This window comes from Sciurus carolinensis, unplaced genomic scaffold, assembly GCF_902686445.1.
Source record: "Sciurus carolinensis unplaced genomic scaffold, mSciCar1.2, whole genome shotgun sequence".
Lineage (NCBI taxonomy): Eukaryota > Metazoa > Chordata > Mammalia > Rodentia > Sciuridae > Sciurus > Sciurus carolinensis.
Window position 1 is genome coordinate 198,771 of NW_025920216.1, and position 4,946 is coordinate 203,716.

Below are 4,946 nucleotides of genomic sequence, written 5' to 3' on the forward strand. Positions count from 1 at the left end.
GTCAAGATGATTACCCAATGCTAGACCACCTCTCCTGTGGAGAGCAGCTATGCACTTGTGTAACTTATAAAAAGAAGCAACATCAATTTCACTATACCCAAAACTGGTGTGTGTGAACAAGATCTCAAGACAACCAATTTCCAGCTGCTGAGAGCTCTGCAAGCTTCTCTATTGGCACTTGCTGGGTGGTCCATTGTCTGTTGCCAGATAGCAACACCTCTGCCCACAAACACAGTTGCTGAGAATAACATGACAGCCTACCTTCCTCCTGAAACTTTACCTTGGCCAGGCTCACCTAGCTATGCTGATGTGAGCTCTGATGTGTGACTGCAGGCACAGCATCCCCGAACATCCACACAATCCCATGGAAGCAAGTCCCATGGCTTCATATATGCTGCATGTGGTTTCTCCATGGGATACTTTGCTTCCTAATAAAAAATACCAAAGAGTATGGAGAAGGTTTGTCCCAATTTACATCATAGAAATGGTTGACACATCCCTGTACCTGTTATTCTGCCAGGTATTGTCCAAATACAGCTTTGATATTCTTTTTCTTTATTGGAATGTAAATCTTTTTTTCTTTTCTAATGCAATTGAAAGCATCCTAAGTTGGTATTACTTTGTCCTAACGGTTGGTGGGCTAGGAGCTAGCCAGAACAGAAGGTCTACCCTGTCTTGGACATACTGTGGGTCATGCTGTGGGGTAAGAAGAAGCTAATGTCCATTTTCCAGTCCCAGTAGTTGTGGTTCTCTTCTCTGCTCCTGAAGCTAGAAGCTTTAATATTCACCTTCATTCTTCTAAAAGCTAAATTCATTTCTCTCTGTCCAATAAAGCAACTTTCCTCTAGGCTTGTAACACAATTCAATTTTTAAACCAAGATAAGCCTGGTTTTGCCTCTCTGTAATTAGGTTATTTAGTTTGACTCCTACAGAAAACTAAGCTTGGTTATGATGGAATGAGCAACTGCAGAAACTTCAGTGAAGGTGAATGTAATCACAGGATTTGCTTAGTTTGGTAGAAAAAAAGTGGATTGGCAAGCACCCATGCTTATCCACAGAAGAAAAAAAGTCATCTACAAAAGACAGTTTAGAGTTTAAAAAAGAAGGCTCAACAGGAAAGGGAATTTGAACATTGACTGTACATTTGATGATTTAAGAACACATTTTCAATTACATTTAAGAATATATATAACACCATGTTTTAAAAGAGTCCTTTTATCTTTAATATAAATCAGTAAATATTTATGGATTTTATGTTTTTAAAGTTTAGAAGGGATTTTCAACACTAGCAAAATTTTTGAATTTTTTTTAATAAATTTTGGTATACATTTTATTTCCTTTTCTTATTAGAACTAAATTGATCCAGACTAGGGATATGGCTCAATGGTAGAGCCTCACCTGGCATGTGTGAAGTCCCAGTATCCATCCCCAGCAATATTAAGAAACAAGTTGACTAAACCACAATAATATTTGCAATGCAATTCAATTTTTCTACAACCATAAAGAGAGGTCATAGTCATTGTGATTTATTCCTAAGTCCTCAAATGTTTCTCTTTTTTTTTTCAAAAAGTCGCTAAACTTTAGGCCCTTGGCCCAGAGTTTTCTTCTGGTTCTACAGTGTTGTATTCTTTAATGGCTGGTTTTGAATTCTATTGTACCACAAAAGCTTCCAAATGGAATGTTTGGTCACAGTGAGAAATCTTTATTTACAAATCCTCTGAATGCTGTAATTGAATAGACATAATTGCAAGGCTCTGTGCCATGCAAAATTGTAAATAATGGTGACAATGTAATTTATGCTCATTATGATACAGTAGCTTATTATGGCTCAAGTTTTCATTCCCTTAATTAGCAGAGCTCATCTGTTTCCCTGATAGACATTCCTATTGTACCATCATCTGCCCAGAGAAATGCTTTGCATATTTAAGTTGGTGCTGAGAATCAAGCTTGGTAAAGTGCAGATGACAGGGTACCTGGGCACAGTGATGTCCTAAATAGATGTTGACAGCACATCAAAAGAGGAACAGGTACTGCACAGCAGCTAAGGATAAATACTGCATTTGAGTCACAACTGTGAGAGGAGCAGATTACAATAAATGAATGAAGTTAGACAGTAACGACAGTGACATTAATAAGGAAAAAGTCCACATATACATCCCAGACTACACGTGGATGATTTTAAGGAGACTTTGCTCCATGGGTTTGTTCAAAGTCATGGTTCCCTGCCTGGCCTCTCTGTTTTAGCAGTTCCTGAGAGTCAGGAGACCTCTCAGGTCAGGTGCAGAGGAAATCTGCACAATGAAGCAGAATGAGTGTGCCCAGGGCAAGTTGAATGGGGGCATCGTGGGAATCTTTAATTCCACATGCACATCTTTATTCTTTTTCTTTTTTTTCTTTTTGGATTTGAGAGAACAATTAGTTATAATGAACCAGAAATACAAGATTCCACTGAAATTGGAACAGTTGACAGAGTATGGTTGAACTTAAACCTTCAAGAGAAAAAGAGGATCAAATAAATCCAACAAATGGAAAAGCCCAAGACCGATCTGGGACAAACATGATAACTGCATTTTGGTATGGGTAGTTCCTGATCCTTCCCCGTAGTGGTCTCCTCTACTCCCCCATTCCTTTTCCTCTGTTGTGCTAGTCAAACCAAATAACTTCTTCCTCTCCACTGCAGGTATAAGGCAGTCCAATCCCTTTGAATATAATACAAAGCCAAGAGGCAAGCTGAAGAATCTCATTTGATGGTAGAAAATGCATGTATCCAATCTAGCATGCTGGTTACCAACTATGTGGTATCAAAGCACCTGGTAGCAATTTCAATCAAATCAGATACCATGTGTATCCTGTTATGTGTCCCTGTAGCAACATCAATGTTTCCAACTTACTACACTAACAATGCAGCAAAACATTTTTCAACTCAATATTTTCATAGCACTTCTAAGAGGCTATTTAAACAGGGTGTACAACAGAATTCTACCTCAGAAACTAAGACATCAAGGAGAAAAACTGGCTCTTTCTGGGAGTTTTTTGTGGGGGCACAAAATGTCAGTGTACAATAGAAGGGAGGCAGAGGTAGGCAAAGCATTGTATGCACAAGGTCAACACATTCATGTTCAAAGATAAGTCTGGGTAAAGAGAGAGGAAAAAACAAAACAAAACAAAAACCAATTAAATCAAAGGAAAAAAAGGGTTTCATACAACACACTATCAAAAAGTAAAAGGAACACACTAAATGCACAAACTGGTGGCAGGTAAGTCCATACCTATTGTGATAGGTTCTAGCATCATTCAGGTTTCTTCTCATCTGTTATCTCAAGGTTATTTAGAGATGTAGTGACTTAACAAGAGTTTCTCACTGAAGGATAGGCAGGCAGGCTTCAATCATTGGTTTCTGGATCTGTCTATGCCATGCAGGCATCCAACTTGGCATCCAGGTGTCCTTTAGTTTTTGATATGTATGCATCCAACTGGTTGGTCAGCTGCTCCTTGGTCAATACAGGGCCGGCCCATGGCCTTGGCCTCAGCCTAGGTCTCCAATTTCTCCTCTTCCCTGACCTATCATGCCCCAACCTCTACCACCGATTCCACTACAACCCATAGCTCTATGCCCTAGGCCCCCTCTCCCAGGACCTCCATGACCTCCACAACCTTGAACACCACCTCTTCTTAAGGCCATTTGGGGAGCTACCTCTTGTCCACCTTAGAGCAGGTTTTGACCTCGGAGTCACATCCTGCCCCTAAGTAGGGCTCTGGTGGCTCATCCACAATGGAGTCCTCCTCTGGATAAGCCTCTCTGGATTACCAGCAGACCTTGTTTTCCAATGCTCCCATGGCCAGAACCCCTATGTGTCGGCCTAACTGTGCCTGGAGGTTACTCTTACCCAGGTTCTGCTGTAAACTCTTCTGCTAAGTTTTAATGCTGCCTGGACAGAGGGTCTATTCTCCACCTGCTGGGCCAGTCTTCTGTTTCTGGCACTGGCTAGCTGCTGTTGGTTGCTGCATCAAAGTTCAAATATTCACGGGCATCAGCTGTTTGTTCTTCAGCATATTAGTAAAGAACTGGTTCTTGTGCATTGAACCCGAGGGTCATTTAAGTAATGTGTTCTTAGGAAGGAGCTGAAGTTTCTGTTGGCTTCCTCACCACTCATTTAGAGACACCTTGGTGGTGATTTTTAGCACAACTTTCAGCGCTGATTGTGCAGCCATCTTCAAATCCCAAGAATCAAAAGAAATGGATGACAGTACTCCTCCCAGGGCTGCCACCATGGCTGTAGCAGGTGGGCTGGGGACTGAACGAACCTCAGTTGACAGAGGGGCTCGGGTTCAGTAGATGGGCAGTTGGTTAAAAGAGTGAGATGTAGATTGTGAGGCTTGTTCGTTTAGGTTGATTACCTAACCGGCCAATCCGCCTGGTCGTCCGGCCTGCCTTTTTCTGCCTTTCATCTGTGCCACCACAGCTGCCACCGCCAAGTCCTGCTCAGTGTCCCCATCTTTATTCTTTTTTAGAGAATCCTCCCCATTCTGCCAGCACACCTGCTCAGTACCTGGTAGGCACAGGTGTGTTTGATATTCTGGGAAGAATTTAGTATCTGCACTTCAGCCCACACTATCTCCAGCAGAAACTCTGGGAAGAGGCCTCTTTGTTTCAATCAGGCATCTGAGAGGTCATTTTCAAATAGAAGTAAAAAATGACTTCTTATGACCAGAATGAATTTGCTTTCCTCTCTTCAAAGGTATCACCCATGCTTATTTTTCAGACTCAGACTGAAATTTTACCTCATTTTCCCTGTACTTGAATCAAAAGCTTCCGATACCTGCTCAAGCAGCTCAAGTATCTAGCAAGAACAATAAAGTATTACTATGTTAATGTGAGAAAAATAAGATAAAATGCAACACAGTTCTTCTATAGACAAAGTTTAAAAGAAAAACTAGAGGAAAAA

At 41.1% G+C, this 4,946-nt stretch overlaps 1 pseudogene; it reads right to left on the bottom strand.

Moving 5' to 3' along the window:
* Nucleotides 1-3,383: 3,383 nt before the first annotated feature.
* LOC124975145 (chromatin target of PRMT1 protein-like) lies at nt 3,384-4,212 on the bottom strand (annotated as a pseudogene).
* Between the last annotated feature and the right edge of the window lie 734 nt (nt 4,213-4,946).